Consider the following 17881-nt stretch of genomic DNA (forward strand, 5'->3'; position numbering starts at 1 on the left):
TCATTTCAGTTTATTTTTATAGAGAGAACATTTAATTTTTTTAACTTTCTTTTTTTGTTGAAAGTCTAATACGTTAAGTATGAGTAATAATGAAGTCTGAATTTCAGCAGAACGAAGCATGTGTCATGTCTGGCATGGTTTATTATTGTTTTTTTTTTTTCCCCCTGTTCAGTAAGATAGACAATGTGATTTGTGTAAACTTCTAAAAGAATGATTAAACAACATTAATAGATTTAAAAAAAAATAACCAAATAAAAACTTTCATACAGTAACAAATAGTGAAGTTCAGAACAAAAAAGTAAAAAAGTATTTAGAAACACTACAACATACACATCCCTCACTCCCTCTTCTTGGCAGGCCTTGAGATCAATATGCACATTCTTGGTATTATCTCCTTTCAAAAGCAAGGTCTATGACTTACAGCTTTGTAGAAAAATAACATGTACATAATTGTCCATATTTGTATTTGCTTCCCACAGATCTGTGTCAAGGCAACCCATGCAGATTATTCTCATGTTATTGAAATTAACTGCCTGTTCTCTGAGAATTCAATGAAATGGTTTCATTGGTAAGCGGTATGCCACTTCAATTTCAGTATGTGTTGCGGTGTCTTTGCTGGAGGCAAACAGTGCTCATTTGAAAGAAGAGAAATTCCCTGAGCATTCACAAGGTAACGCCATTGCTGTTCAACAACCCCACCGGTTAACACTGAAACAAAATATTCCACATAGGTTAATTTGGTACTAATTCACAGTCGATATGTATTTATGTGAGACTTTGATCTTGATTGTTTTATTTGGGTAAAATCATGTTATACCAAGTTTAAGACTTTAAAAATAAGCAGCTGAAATATGTGAAATAGTACATAGTAGTGTCCAGTTTGGTGAAAGTACAGACTGTATGATGAAAAGGTACCCAAAGTCCAATGAGTCTCATCACATTCTAAATACAGGTTTAATACATGTTGCGGTCTGAGGACATGCCCGAGAAATTCTGCACTGGCATGTGTACCACTAAGCCAATGGGTTAGCAAGTAGAACTTGTTTTTTATCAATGGATCCATTATGCTCTCCACAGGTATGCAAGGATCTCACATACACAGACTGCGTACATATCCTGCAGGCTTCAAAAGACTGTTCCATGTCCATTCTCTTCCCTCAAAGTACACATGACATACATCTCTATAAGTGACATTCAAAGAAAAGCTTTTTTTTGGGTCTTTTTAGTGATAGGTAATGTGAGAACTTTCCATAATTACAGGTCTGTTTGCATGACAATAAAAATGGAAAAGAATTGTCTTATATACTGCCAAAAAGCTATTTTTCCCATGGAAAAATATCTGAAATATCTTTACCCCTAGGACTTTGTGTACAGGAAGGCAGTTTAAAAAAAAAAAAAAAAAAAAAAAATTAATTGCAGACTCTCACCTAGAAAGATCACACACCTCGTTTCTCTCTTACTGTGACTAAACATTTCCTTTTGTAAAGTCAACTACCACAATGATTTGCACTCACAGCCTGACCATCTCTGCTTGATGACAATGTGCTTTTAAAATAACTTATGACATCTCACCATTTGAAAGTTAATTAAAATGTGTGATTTCTGTCCCTCAGGCCATATGTGGTTTCTTTGTTTTTAGCCCTCAATGCAAAATTCTTTTCTTCAGTTATTTATTTTAATTGTCATTGGCTGAGAGATTATATACCTCCTCATGTTTTAATCATGAGGTGATAAACAGGTGATGCTTTGCTTAGCAGAAAACTGTGTAAAAATGAATGAGGTGCCCAAAATAATGATTAAAAGCACCATGACAACTGAAGACTCTCTCTCCTGTCTGGCCTTCCTGCTACTGCCATCAAACCACTACAGCTGACACAGAACACGCTGCCCGAGTTGTGTTTGACTTGCCGAAGAATTCCAATGTATTTCCTCTACTCGTTTCTTTGCACTGGCTTCTTATAGCTGCCCAGCTCAAATTGAAGACCCCGGTTATGGCCTACAAAAGCATCAATAGAACTGCTCCCAGATATCTACAAGACTTGATCATTTGCTACACCCCAACCAGACTCCTTCACTCTTCCACATCTGCCCGCTTGGAGGTCCCACACAAAAGGTAAAGCACAGAGGTCCTTGGTCTGGCTCCATTGTGGTGGAACGACCTCACCCTCTCACTCAGAACTGTTGAATCTGTCCACATTTAAAAAGGGTCTAAAGACTCACCTCTTCTAGGCTCACTTTGGCCATGATCTCTTAAGTTCATGTAAGGTGTAGATGTTCATGCACTATAACTTTAAGATAATGCCCGGATAAGCTTTCAAGCAGCTACCCCTGTAATGTAATATAAATGTTTACATGTATCTCTCTCTCTCTATATATATATATATATATATATATATATACACACATCTTCAGAACCGCTTGTCCCATACAGGGTCACGGGGAACCGGAGCCTACCCGGTAACACAGGGCGTAAGGCCGGAGAGGGAGGGGACACACCCAGGACGGGACGTCGCAAGGCACCCCAAGCGGGACTCGAACCCCAGACCCACTGGAGAGTAGGACCGTGGTCCAACCCACTGCGCCACCGCACCCCTTTATATATATATATATATATATATATATATATATATATATATATATATATATATATATATATATATATATATATATATATATATATATATATATATATATATATATATATATCACTAGGAAGGTGGTCAGAAATCATGGATAACTGGATAAAGTTTTATGCAGCTACATGTGTGATGAACTTTGGTTCATATGGTGAGGAAAAAAAAAAACAGTTCTTAAAGATCACACATCTGCATCTAAGTTTCTCTCTCTGCTAATGTACTGTACATATTGTATTTCTATGAGATCTCTGTTACTTTGGAGAAAAGCATCTGCTAAATGAATACATGTAAATGTAATGTCAATGTAAGACTTTCATTTCAGAAGATTTTCACTTTTAATGTAAACTATACAAAGGGGGGTGCGGTGGCGCAGTGGGTTGGACCGCAGTCCTGCTCTCCGGTGGGTCTGGGGTTCGAGTCCCGCTTGGGGTGCCTTGCGACGGACTGGCGTCCCGTCCTGGGTGTGTCCCCTCCCCCTCTGGCCTTACGCCCTGTGTTGCCGGGTAGGCTCCGGTTCCCCGTGACCCTGTATGGGACAAGCGGTTCTGAAAATGTGTGTGTGTGTGTGTGTAAAATATACAAAAACTATTACTAATTATTACTTACAAAAATGATCTATCCTATGACTTCATTCTAAACAGACTTGGAATTACAGTATTTACCCAGCTAAAGACCTTCACATGAGAGGATTTTCACCACAGCTTAAAAAAATGTACAATTTATAATGTATTATTATTATTATTACTTGATATCTAGTTTATGACTTCATTCAGTTTGATTTACAATCACAGTTAAGTTATTCTTAAGGGAAGATTACGAGCAAGTATACTGTGCATGGGTGCTACAAGTAGGAACATGGATTTCAAAAAGGAACCTCAGTGCTACCTGCTGCAAAGTAAACTTATATAAGGTATAAAGCTAAGTAAAAGCTAAATGTTTGCCCTGTGTGACTGGGATAAATAAATCTGACATTTGAATCACAGAAGTTTTGATTTTATTTATAGAGGTTATTAAAATCTTCATGTTTGGGACTCTGTGCCATATAGCAAATATGTTTGAGATGATAAATATCAAAATGTGTTACGTGGCATTTAAAGGCCAGCAATTCTGCAAGAACTAAGATATCCCAATAACACTAATATGCTAATGTTGTCTAAATGTCTCTTTAGACAAATAGTATTGAAATAATTCATAACTAATCAACAAACTACATGTGTTTTCTTTGAACTATGATATATGCACAAAAAGATAAACAGATTCTTTTATATGGTGATTTGTATTATTTATAAAGTATTTTAGTCTTATTTATAGTCATATCAATTGAAAAGCTTTACTAAAAATTTAAATATAGTGGTTGCAATTGTAATCTAACGTAATAACATTTGGAACATTCAAATGTTATGACTCCAGAGTAATTTGTCTGCATCCAGATTGTATTTTTTCTCTCAGATGCACATTGCTTTTAAGAAGAGCATCTGTTAAATGAATAAATGTAAATGTAAATAATTGTATATTACATAAAGAAATAAACTTTAAAGAACACTATGTTACTTTGCAAAGCATATGGGCACTATACTGTTACAAGCACTGTGTAGCATTACTAACAAATGTTTTAAATGTTTGACACTGGATGATCTTCATGTGATACCAGGATTTATGCTTTATTTACACTAGTGTAAGGGTAAAGGTATGTTATTAAAGCTGTTTATGTGACTGTGGTAGGCAGGGTCATGTGCATCAGACAGACAGAGCATGGGGGGGGGGGGGGGGTATTACCATTTATTTAAAACTTCCCCAGCAGTCATATAACTCAATAGCCCAAGAGCACATCCCTGCCACAGAGAATCCAATTTGCAGACTCTCCCCATGTTGAGTCTGTGTCGCCTCATCAGTTTTGTTTCTCAATATAACATAAGTAAGTTTCACCCACCTTGACCCCATCCTTAACCCTGCTCCTAAAAATAATACAATCATTTCAGTAACTGAATAGCTACAGGTTCATAGTTTATTTCCACAAGAATTCAAAGGACCGGGCTTCAAATCCAGCCTCCTACTTCTACCTCGACTTCTGCTACTAATACTACTACTACTACTACTAATAATAATAATAATAATAATTTTTAAGTTGCTTTAAAGTTAAATTAATGTACGTGTTCTGTAATTTACTTAAATGTTTCCTTCAGTGTTTACTCCATGTTTATATTGTAGCTGTTGCGATGAATGCCTGAGCTACACCAATTTAAAAAAAATGAAAAATAAAAATAAAAAAGACTAGGGATGGGAGTTGTGTTGTGGTGTCAGTAATTAGAAATATGAGGTTTACTGCATACATAGCAGGTTGAATACTCCATTGCATATTTCTCAGGAATGTGCAAAGCAAATTTATGGGAGCTGAACGATTGTATAATAGGAAAAAATGTGGCTGTGCTGAATTTGGTTGTATGGACCAAGGGTACAGATTTCCAAAAGTAATTACAGCGATTTTTCATTCAACGGGATCCCGTTATGTGAGAGGAAAGTGTACCATACAGTGTCACTGCGCACACACACACACACACACACACACATTGTCTGAAACTGCTTGTCCCATACAGGGTCGCGGCGAGTCAAAGAACAACTATGTGTAATTTATGGATTCCATCTTTAAAATGGATCTTTTCTGAGGAGTACAGCTAAATATAAAAACTCTGTATCAATTTTTCTTCTTTGTTATTATTATTATTATTATTATTATTATTATTATTATTATTATTATACCAAGTATTCCATGGGCGTCCTGTCCTGGGTGTGTCCCCTTCCCCCTCCGGCCTTACGCCCTGTGTTGCCGGGTAGGCTCCGGTTCCCCGTGACCCCGTAAGGGACAAGCGGTTCTGAAAATGTGTGTGTGTGTGTGTGTGTGTGTGTGTGTATTCCATGGGTGAAGGCTGGCAATATATCTACTATATATATATATATTTTTTTTCCATTTTATCAAGAAATATTTGATGACAGCACTTAGGCAGAAATGTGAGGAAGGTTTTTAAATCGCACACCCAACCGCTTCTGATGAAATGTATTTTAAAGATCACATTTTTTAGTTGCAATTTGAACTAGGTAACAGTGCTTGGTCCTTAGAAGTACCAAATACAAGGCCAAAAAATAAAGGTTACTTTTGGTGCTAATTTTTTGAGAGACCTTATGAGCAGTACTGAAAACAGTTCATGACAAGAAAAATTTACAAAAATGTTCTATACCAATATGTGTAAAAGACATAATTTTAATAAAAGTAAGGCAAAATCGGCTGAATTTTTTCTTTTTTTGCATTTTAAAACAAAGTTACCTTGTTAACTTGCTAACATGGGCTATCAGTTGGACAAAGGGCCATAAAACAAGATCTTAACTAACTAACTGACTGAGTGAAGGAAGTAAGTTAATCTTTCTTAGTTAATTAACAATTTGGAAGTGTAACATTAGATCTGTGGAATTTTTAAGTTAATTAATTAATTGAGCTAGAATTGCTGACTTGATCACCACTTGCTACCTGTGGAGTCGGTACAGAAAACCTTCTGACTCCGACTCCAACTCCACTAACCCAGTAATTGCTTCTGACCCCAACTTTGACTCCACAACTCCGGCTCCACAGCACTGCCCAAAAGTTGCACATTATTTTGGGAGTCAAATTATCCTGTGAATATAGGCCTAAACCTATATTACACCTTTAATTTTTGGAGGTCGACTTATACGCCAGATCAACTTATACGCTGGCATATACTATACATTTATTCGTAGTTGATACATTTTTACCGACTCCAGTAACCCAATAATTGTTTCTGACTCCGACTCCACGACTCCGACTCCACAGCACTGCTTGCCACGTGTGACAAAGCGGCAATGAAAATGTGACAAATTAGATTTTTAAGTCGGAAAACAATACAGAACAAAGATCTTCAGCTGCGTTATGCCATCATGCAGTAGTGAGTGTTTCACAAAGATTAGGGAAACAAAAAGAGAAAGAAGTACATTCTTCTAAGGGAAAAATACACAGGAGACATTTATACTGGCATTGCTATCCTGTCATAAAAACCCAGAAGGGTGCAATTACCCCTTATGATGCAAAAGATCTATTGCATTTCCAAATTACTGTTAATGTTTGGTCCGACTTGGTTCTGTGAATAAATGTTTTCTTCAATAACACTGATGAAAATGCAATATGGAACTGACATGTGGACTGAGTTCAGATATTCTGCCAAATTTTCTTCTATTGGTTAGTGGAAAAATTGCCAGGTTTATCAACATGTGTGGCTGGACTGGAATTTTTTCCTCCAGTTGCCAGAAAGAGTTTCACCCTTTGCACATCAAAGAAGTTCAGGCTTTTTTCCCCAGTGAGCAAAAATACAAAATTGGTAACCGAGACCTCACAAGCGGTTAGGGAGTGAGTTAGCGAGTAATTTGAATAATTACATTAACACACAGAAATTACTGAAAAACATTATTTGTGCACACATTTTAGTATACATTACGTACTTACAGTGCATGCCTACTGTTTAAAATGACTTTGTGATCATTCATCTTTCCCACAAAAACCGCAACTGAAAGCACCTGTTTACACTGCTGTTCCTCGGTGTATCCAAACACATCACACAGTGCCATGCCATGCCACTTCACGCCATCTGTAAGAAGCTACCACGTGATGTAAGCTTTTTACAGAAAACTTTACACGCATATCAGAAATGATACATTTTGACACACTGGTGTATAAACACGTATACCACTAAGAGGCACTCCCCTCAAACTTCACAACGTAATGGTGAAGCAAAACTCCAAGCATGGTCAGGCCTAATGTAACAACAGACTCTTTAAACCTTCTCCACTGTGAGCTAGAGGTTCACGTCTTCTTTTCCAGCTGTATTTCTGACCAAAGATTTGATTAATTAGATGATATTTGGAACTCCCTTGATTTCTTGATTTTTCTGATTTCAGTTTTTTTATTAATTCACTCCTGTGCCAACTTAACAAAAAATACTCAGTGTAACTAATAAGTTCTGTCAATGTTTTGCTAATGTGCATCAGTACTGGCACATTTTACATTTTCCACTGTAGGTACAGAAAGCCTCATCAAATTATTATTTGGTTATGTGGAAAAGAAGACATTCTTCTTCTTCTTCTTCTTCTTCTTCTTCTTCTTCTCCTTCTCCTTCTTCTTCTTCTTCTTATTATTATTATTATTATTACATCACTTCTGAAAAAAAAAATCTGCCAAATTAGTAAATGTAAATGTAATAATAATAGTAGTAGTAGTTGTTGTTGTTGTAGTTGGTTTAGTAGGTACAATGTGTTGATTGTCATATAATTGTTCCAAGAGCTGAAAACATTTGCAATGTGATTAGCAGCTGGTGAGCTGGGATTTTATTGACACGAAAGCTGGCGGAAAACCTAAATTAGCACTTTTCATAAGTATAATTTAACTGACACTCAACTCCCTGTACCAGATGCAAGAAAATGTGTTTAGAGCTTCATTTTCAGAGTCATTGAATATCTATACAATGTTAGGAACTCTCCTGGAAGTAGCAGACAATAGTTCAAAATGTAAATAATTACAATTATTTCCATACTTGTTGAAAGTCCAGCTTTGTCACCAGAGAAACGTACACAGTTTTTCTGAACCATAAAATGGCCTGGTAAACAACCCTCTCTTTTCCACTATTTTCTCAGGGCCTGGCATCTGCTCTTTGCTATTATATGGTCCTTTTTGGACTGTTATTTAGATACAGGGAGAGCAGAAGTGAAGCAAAGGGTTCCGGACGCCTCTTTGCACACTGACAGCTGTCCAGGAGGTAAAGGGATTCTTGCCAGGCCTTGCCAAGCCAGTACGCCTGAAGAGAGACACTCCAACAGTCATCACATAGCTCTTAACCATAATGTATTTTCAGACCAGGAGAAGGATTTAAGTACTAACAGATGGAAAATAAATGCTCACTTTAAAAAAGTATGTATAAAGATTGCCAGTAATTCATTAGATTATAGTATAGTATTTTTCTTATGAGTGTTTGAGTGTATAAGTGTTTCTGTGTAATTTACCAGTAATTTTATGTACACACACACACACACACACACACACACACACACACACACACACACACGCAGAGTGACTGCTAGCGTACAAGTATGGTTAGAGTTCGGCACTGGGTGAATATAGAGATTCCTTCAAGCAATTTATGAACAAGGCCACACTTCTTCCATATACAAACCTATGATTAAGGTAAATACAAAGCACAAGAAACTGAAACTGAAATATCAGATTTGGTGCTTAAGTAAACTAAAGGTTCGACAGTAGAACAGAAACAGGATGTAATAAAACAGACAAAACAAAGAAATTTGTGTATTTTTCTCTCAAACCTTCTCAGTAGAAACTTCGGTCACGTGTTTTATTCTTAATTATTTAAGTGTGCTTCAAATGCAAAAAGTAACTGCGGGTTTTTAACAACTGATAATTGAATTTGTCCATGTGTATAAAATGATTTTCCAGACAGTTTTCATGTAAAAATATAACTGTGAGAAAAGAATGAGACGTCACACATTTCACTCTTTGCCTGTACGCTCTTGTAAGGATGAAGACAGACACATGATTTTTCTCTCTGTAGGCATTTTAAACCTATTATTGTATGTGGGAGAAATGGTATATAGCTCTATGAGAACATACTGTCACATTTTTTCCATAATGTATGTGAATTTGCTTCCCTATTTAAATTACAGTTTATGGCAGCTTTTCTGTTGCCATGTAACACTGACAGCCTTTTCTTTCATGAAACCAACCCTTTCTCAGACTAGAAAGCCAACCCTGAAGTTCTTGACATAAATATGGCACTGCTGAAGCAGAATCATATTCACAGTAATGCACGCCTATTTTCAAAGAACCATCAAACCATCAGAAAGACAGATGAAATTCACATAAATTTGTTCTTCAGTGAACACAAGGCTGCTGTTCATTTTTTTCTCCTCTCTATTTGACAAATACTGTCACAAGAACAGTACTAGGATTAAACACCCATTTGATCAGGTTTGCTGGAGATAGAGCAATTAATTTCTCCAAAATTCCAGAAAATGCTGGATGTGTTTGACTCTGTCATGACATTTCATGACAATACATAGACACAGGAATCTGTTGCTCACTCAGAGGCTAATTTCTCTTAGTGTACATTACTTGTATACAAATGGAAAGTGCTTGACCCCCAAAGTCATAATTTACCTTCAAACCTTACAGCCTTTCTAATGGCCGCTTTCCCCTAAAAGTGCTGGCTTTAAGAAATACCAATATTTTATGTCACATCGACTCTGCCTTGTCTGCTTTGGCAGGAGCGAAAAAGCTGCATTACTGAAACAAGTCTACTTTCCTTCACGATAAAGAAGTACTATTTATTTCTCTACGTCTCAGTGCATTTGAGCATTGCAGTCTTTAAAAGGCACACTTTGATTGGCATTGGCTTGAAGAATGATTGGCAGAATGCCTCTGTAATGCCTGGAAGCTGGAAACTGGAGAGGGGGGGGGTCTTTTACAAATTCCTGGCTCAATTGGACATCTAACTAAGGACCAAACATTACTAACTTAATTACTGATGTAATGGAAGATGTTTATATATCATATGTCATAACATCAAATACAATATACTGTATGTGTGTGAAGAGGGGGCGCAGTGGTGCAGGGGCACAGTGGGTTGGACCGGGTCCTGCTCTCCGGTGGGTCTGGGGTTCGAGTCCCACTTAGGGTGCCTTGCGACAGACTGGCATCTCGTCCTGGGTGTGTCCCCTCCCTCTCCAGCCTTATGCCCTCTGCTGCTGGGTTAGGCTCTGGCTCTCCGCAACCCTGTATGGGACAAGCGGTTCAGATGGTGTGTGTGCAACTTCTATTACTGTATTCAAATTCTGTTGGTTTTGGAAGAAATCTCATACTTCCAATGTGATATGTTTGTGCTAACATATTTCATCCCACACTGACCTCCACTTTCATCCATACAGATAAATGTCATGCACACTACCAATACTCTTTTCTCATGCAAACCTATAAAATACCAAATAGTTATCATAACTGGTTAATTCCCCAATGATTCAGACTCAATTGTGTCCAGATTTGTTGGACAGTGTAACGTCATCAGGACTTATCATGTGCACATCTCCACTATCTTTACTCTGAATTGACAGCAAAATATACACAAGAAGTATGGGTTGTCGGGACAATGGCAGCTTGCATATCTTTGATGTTGTTTTGGAAGAGTGGCAATAGCAGTTTGACTAGTCACTGCCTATGGAGAAGGGATTTTTTGCTATGTTGACTGTAACTGACCCATGTTGCAGTGTGCCAACACAAACTGACTCGCTTCTTGGAATCTTTCAATTTGCTGTAATAAATCAGGAAAGGAAGTAATTGTAGACTGATCTGCTGAGGGTCTGAAATTGAAGCTTCTCTCATGCTGGGATGTGGGGGCACCCTCAAAGAGAGGCTACTCCCACTGGGGGATGCCAGGGCCATTCGATCCTACCTCGGCCCAGCTGAACAAATCGGAGGGGTGTTGTTCGCGGCTGCTGGCCTCCCTGCATGAGTGAACTTGAGAGAAAGGGAGGTAGAGATGTGAAGCACAATCACATATGTATAAGTCTGTTGCATGTGTGCGAAAACAAGTTTCCCCTCAGGCATTACCAACTGGCTGTACATCACGTCTTTTCGATTAAAACAATGCCATGGCAGAAATAGCTACCGCAAATGTCACAGTCAAACAAATCTGACTGTAACACCAGGTGGCATTTGTAAAATGTATTAAACCACACTGGTGTATTGAAGCAAAAATTAAACTGGCTATAAATGTATTTTGCCAAAATATAACCAGATGAAAGTCACTGGAGTTTTTGTGGACCATGTCCCAATTCTTAGAACACAGACAAAATCTGCTGTGTGTCAAACTGCAGTAATGGAGACAGAATCAAAAAATAGTTCTAAAAATTTTCCTTGAAGGTGCTGTGCGCTCATGCACATGCTCATAAAAAAAAAATTAGAGAAAAAAAGAATTGTAAAGATCAGCAAGTAGCAGTGGTTAGCACTACTTCTTTTGACTGTAAAAACTGCTACTTGAGCAAATTACGGCCCATCCTCAGAAAAATGACTATTCCACAGCGATGCAGTGCCTGTTGCTCTGAAAATATGTTGTTCCCAACGCTTATTTCTTGTATACTATACATATAGTATACACATATACACATATACATATACACATCTAGATAGGCCTACACATAACGATTTATTGCAAGAAAATGTACACGTAAAAACATAAATATATACATGCATATTTCCCTAATAAAAACAATACAAGTCAAATAAAATTAAAACAAAACACACACACAAACAATGGACAACAAACAGCATGAAACACGTGAAAAAAAGTCTGCTCTGCAAACTTTTAAGACAGGCCTCCAGTGAGACTGGGTCATGTGCTAAGCTTGCTCTGGTCGGCTGAAATATAATGCAAGCTGTGATAAATCTACACGCATGGCTCTTCTGAAAGAACGTTTTCCAAATGCTTGTCCACACACACGAATGTACCTATGAGTATGTATATGTATTTATGTATTTTTAAAATGGTTTTCAATGCCAGTTTTGTGTGCTTTACTTTTTTCCCTCCATTTCTTCCATTATTATATTTTAGAGCAAATAAAAAAATATATATTTTTCAACTACTGTCCATTGTTCCAGAAATCTGTTATTCCAGCGTCCGTTGTTGAACTGTATTAACCCTGAATTGTTCACGTAAGAATAAATAAGTAAATGTTTACAGACTAAATATATTTATAAATATGAATACATAGATACAGCAAATATTATATATACATTTTAATTGGCTAGATGTGCAAGTGGATAAACAACTTTAAGAAGCTAAACATTGTAAAAAGCATCAGCTAAATGATTAAATATAATGTAAATGTAAGTTTAAAAAATCCACACAGTCCACATATTTATGTAAAATAGTCACATATGAAACTACTCTTCTATATAGTTTTGATATTAAAGTAAAGGCTATATGACTTTATTTTTTAATGTCAAAAATGCCATTCATTTTTACAACCTGATTCATCATTATGCACATTGTTATTGGAGCTATACATTTGTTCCCAAACTTTTCAAGTAATAGAAAATTTCTTGTTTTTCTTTTTATCCATGGCAATAAACTAAATTAGTGCAGAGTTTGAATAAATCATTACAATTTAGCTGTCAACAAAAAAAAAACAAAGCAACTTAAAAGCAGGCCCTCATACTGTTTTCCCTTATTCCCTTATCACTTGCTTGTCCCCAGTCTCAACAGATCCTCTTCTGTCAAATAGTCTGCCAAGGATGCCTTGCTTGATGAAAGTTCCCACACGGCAGACAAAGAGGACTTGGGCCTCCCTAGCAGCGTCATCTTCTAGAAGCCTTTTCCACTCAGTACAAACAGGATGGTAGCAGGGAGGTACACCAGCCTAGCTGGGCAACTGCCAGAACTGGCATCCCATCCCACAAGGCACAAGGTTAGGGAGATCCGCTAACTAAACAGCTCGGTTTCAGCCAGGTAATCAACTGAGCGTGGCATTGCAGTTTGACCTCTGTAAAGGCCAGAGCTCCTATCACTCCCCAATAATAGGTGCACATACAGCTCAGAATACAAGCGTGCTTGAGCCTGAAACACTACTCAAGGTATATTTTGTGAGCATGTCACATTACATTATATTTTAACAGCTGAATGAAGAGACTGGAATTCCCCGTTCTGAGGAAAGAAAGAAATCATTTCAGTGTGAAACTTCTCTTTGCGTACTTACTGTATTTGTGAGAAGCAAGCATGACTCAGAATTAGGTAAGGCCTTAAAGATGAAGGGAAAATATTCAGCCCAGGAATGCAATTCAAGTTAAATGAGTTGACTGGGACTTAAACAGAAAATCGAGAGACAACACATGCCATCCCTTGCTGAGCTGGAACCTTGGCATGAGTTCTCAGCTGCCCTATTTAAAAGCCCAGAACAAATAACAATTGGCGTCCAGATTTTATGTGGCCCCATAAAATTGCAATCAAAATGAATTCAGTCACATGTTCTCTGCCTTTGGACTCATTTTCCAGCCAAGGAGAAAACAAAAGCACAACACATTCATTAATAGAAGCAAATGTTGGAACACTTTCTGAACACATTCCCTTTGATAATGTAAAACACCAGGCTTCATTAATGATAAGCAGAGCTTGTCCTTCTTTAAATCACTACGGATGCTTTACATCAAATAAGACAATAAAGATTTCAGACAATTAAAATGAGCATACAAGGTATGTAGGTGAAATAAAAAAAAATGTGCAAATTCATATATACTGCATATATACTGTAAGTATTTCTCATTCATGGGTCTTATTTATTCACTGAGCAATCAGCTTGTAATGGCTATCTAAAATAAATAAATAGGAAGCAAAAATTACATAACATACTAAGGTTAATGTGATAATGGAAACTGATTTCAGATTTGATCTGATGAACTGGTCTTTCATACAGTGGAAAGAATGAACAGCATGATCCAACTGCACAATTTAGAAACTCTACCTGAATGTTAAATTACAAATAAAGCACACTTACATCCAATAGCAACATGTAAGAGCAGTTACTTAATTCTGGAAAAGAAATACATTTTCCCCGAGCTTATTCCACCTTAAACATAATGTAATTCAAACTGCAATGTTTTAAGATTTGTTTGCTGAGTGGTCATTTAAGGAAAAGCAATACTTTATGCACCTTTCATTAATCATATTTATTTTCTTATATTTCTTTGTTTTTTCAGTCTGTGGACTACCCACATTAACTGTTTGTTCCTGTAGTTTCCTAAGTTTACAAGAAATGTGAAGTATACAGGTCTTAGCTGATACTTTCTGAGAAGGACCTTTTAAATAATCTTAACAAATCCAACAGCTACCCACGCATAATTCAAACATACTTGCATAATGTTAACTAGACTGTGATCAGTGAAATTAAAAAAAAAAAAAAAAAAAAAAAAACACAAGTACATTAAAAAACTCAACCCTGATGTCATAGCTATCCATCACTTTTTGCAATAAAATGTCATCAATACAGACTACAGCTTTGGCTGGTTTTTCATTTAGTTAAAATGTGTTCTTCCTACATATTTCATCTTTGTCTCCAGGGCAAGTCCTACTTTAGACAAGTTCTAATTCATTGAAGCATCTCGGTTCTGGTGCAAGACACAGAGGAAATGTTTGAGACGCTTCGTTTTCATACCCTGGCAGAGTGTTGCAATATGAAACAAAAACTTCACAGAAACCTGGCAGTCCTACACATGTGCTGTATTGTTAGAACTAGGATCCATAAAAGGGTATATTCAGTAGGGGATACATAATACGAAATGGTACAGTTTGAGATTAAGGCAAAATTCAGAGATGAACTTCTTCATAGAGCCAACAGCTGCTTCGTTTCATTTTTTATTTTTTTTTAAGTATTTTTTGAGTGTGTATAGCACGCACACAAAGATATAAATTATTTTATGGAAGAGGGGATTAAGAAAGGTACGTGCCTACCAAATGCTGAACAAAAAGTTTTGGCCTTAGGCTCATAGATGATAATGGTGCATTTGAACATGTTTATTGAGTGTGTAAATGGAACAGAGATACAGGCAAGCCTTCGAACCACATGCAGGTTACATTTCTACATGAAATCACAATGAATTCCTTGCAGCTTTCCAAAAACACACAAACGAAATTCAGAAAACAAACGATACAGATAGAAAAAGCCCAGAGTGTACCCTTCTCTCAGTACTTCTATCTAAACTCTAAACTGATAAAACAAGTGCTGTAAGCTCACATGGCAAAATACACTTAACAATAAAGCCCATCGCAGTGAAACAAAAGCTGTGTCTGAGCTGATCATTGAAACTCTCTCTCTTGTGGCCTTAGTCCTATTTTAATTCAGAATGATCATTTTCAGATGCAACTCCATGTGAATCCAGCTGGGAAAAATTGAGAAAGAAATACAGATAGTATCTCTGCACTCAATCTGTTTATTCATTTAATTCAGTAGGTTTCTTTTTTTAAAAAATTTTAACTTTTTTAATAATTTAAAAATAAATATATATTTTTATTTTTTTACTCTACTTAGAAAAATAAACAGTGCACTTCTATTTCTAAGTAGCTGCGCTCCATCTAGTCTTCCATTCTACGCGTTGCAGTTAATTTTACTGCGCGTGTTCCCATTAATTTAATGTTCACAGTGGAACAGTCAAGTCCACGCCACTGGAATTTCGTATACTTCTACAAACAATGTATAACAACTGAAAGTGCAACTTCATAACTGCACCGTTTCCTATTTACTTTTTGTAGTTCTGGAACACAGATCAAAAGTAAAGAAACAGACGACACTAAGTCTAAGATGCAGGGGAAAAAAAAAAAAAATCTCAATAATTCATAAAATCATATGGAACTGGGGAAGGATTGGAATGCAAATTGAAGTTTAAAAAGAAAGAAGCGTGCTCGCCAACTTTCCGCCGCGGTTCCGCACCTCGCCGAGGAGGAAGGAGCGAGTCGGACGGCGCGGACGGCAGCTCGCGTTCGGCTTTCTCGTAGTGTCTGCATGCTTATCCACTTGCTTCATTACGCTTACGCTCATTATATATTTACTCTACCCCATTGACTTTAGAAAGAATCCATGCTTTGAAAATGAATACATGAAATAAATCCGATTAATTACGCAGTTAAGAGCGGCCGAGTTGAGAAGTGTCCGGTTTGTTTTCACCTTAAACCTTTCCTCAGAACAAGCAGCCTGGGTTAGCGGTGCCTACCTGGACGGGCTCTCTCTCTCTCTCTCTCGCTCTCTATCTGTCCCTGTCCGTCCCCGGACCCCGGCGTCGATACTCAAGGCGAATTCCTCCCGTTTCTTCACAAAAAAAAAAGAAAAAAGAAGAAAAAAAAAAAAACAAGAGTCCGAGCACCAAGGGGCTGAAAAAGTGCGAAGAGCGAAGGGTGAGCGCTCTGCGAAAGCGCAGCGCTGCTTGGCGACAGAGACGCCGCGTCCAGCAGCAGTGGCGGCAGCAGTACATGAACACCTCTCAGTTTCTCTCTCTCCGTAACCCTTTCACTGCCAGCAGCAACGCTTCCCTTTTTTTCCTTCTCCACGCTTTCAGGGTCACGTATGGTAAGGTGGAGTCAGCCAGTGAGCAGGCTGGAGGAGCACCGAGGAAGAGGAACCGGACAGGTGGGCTGAACCGGTGAAGCAGCCCGTTGACCAGGACGGACATGATCCAGAGCTGAAGAGCTGCTCAGTCAGTGGGACACTAAAAGTTGGGGCAGCTTGGGACACCTGGCAGTACATACTGTGGTGGTTAGTACTACTGCCTTTGGTCCCACAGGTTGGATCCCTGCCCCTGGCTGTAATACCATTGAACAAAGTACACACACATTTTCAGAACCGCTTGTCCCATACGGGGTCGCGGGGAACCGGAGCCTACCCGGCAACACAGGGTGTAAGGCCGGAGGGGGAGGGGGACGGGACGCCAGTCCGTCGCAAGGTACGCCAAGCAGGACTCGAACCCCAGACCCACTGGACAGCAGGGCTGTGGTCCAACCCACTGCGCCACCGCACCCCCTTGAACAAAGTACTTACTTTAAATTGTTCCAGTAAAATTACCCAGCTGTCTAAATAATTGTAGTCTTAACGCTGTAAGTTGCTTTGGAGAAAATTGTCAGCTGAATGACTGTAAAAACTTACAGCTCTGTTCAGGCAGCCTGGGTACTGCTTGTATGGGACAAGCTGAACAGAAAAGTAAAAGCAAAGCACTCCACAAGTATCCTAAATTTGTACGAATTGCTGCAGAAGTGCTGGGGACAGATGTTGAGCTGGACACACATTTCATTGCCGACCTAATGTGAAGAAGGATTTGTTTCCAGGAAGTGTCCTCAAACTTTTGATTGACTTTAGCTGTACTCAGTGAAGATCTGCAGAAATACTCGGGCGGGGGGCGTGTTTGCTCATGAGGCTTTTACTGCATATCCAAAAGGTGAAGGCACAATAAGCATTCAGTGTTGCAGGGACGTTAGCCTGTGGATTGTTTGTCCCTTTAGCTGATATCCACAGACAAAAAAAAAAAAAAAATGTCACTAATACTACTCAACAGAATGCAGTTTGGGCTGTTCAAGAATAGGTTCAATCCTGCTGAGTCTGTCTGTAGAGTGTAAAATTTCCTCTGGGCTCTCTGGTTTCCTCTCACC

At 38.1% G+C, this 17881-nt stretch overlaps 1 protein-coding gene across 1 annotated transcript in view; it reads right to left on the reverse strand.

Annotated features, from left to right (window-relative positions):
- si:dkey-87k14.1 (leucine-rich repeat transmembrane protein FLRT2) overlaps positions 1 to 16851 on the reverse strand; it is a 36335-nt gene extending 19484 nt beyond the window's left edge. The window contains exon 1 of the mRNA XM_018735051.2: positions 16456 to 16851. The gene's annotated coding sequence lies outside the window, so the exon portion shown is untranslated. The remainder of the gene's footprint in view (positions 1 to 16455) is intronic.
- Between the last annotated feature and the right edge of the window lie 1030 nt (positions 16852 to 17881).

The sequence above is a fragment of the Scleropages formosus genome, chromosome 1, assembly GCF_900964775.1.
Source record: "Scleropages formosus chromosome 1, fSclFor1.1, whole genome shotgun sequence".
NCBI classification, from domain to species: Eukaryota; Metazoa; Chordata; class Actinopteri; order Osteoglossiformes; family Osteoglossidae; genus Scleropages; species Scleropages formosus.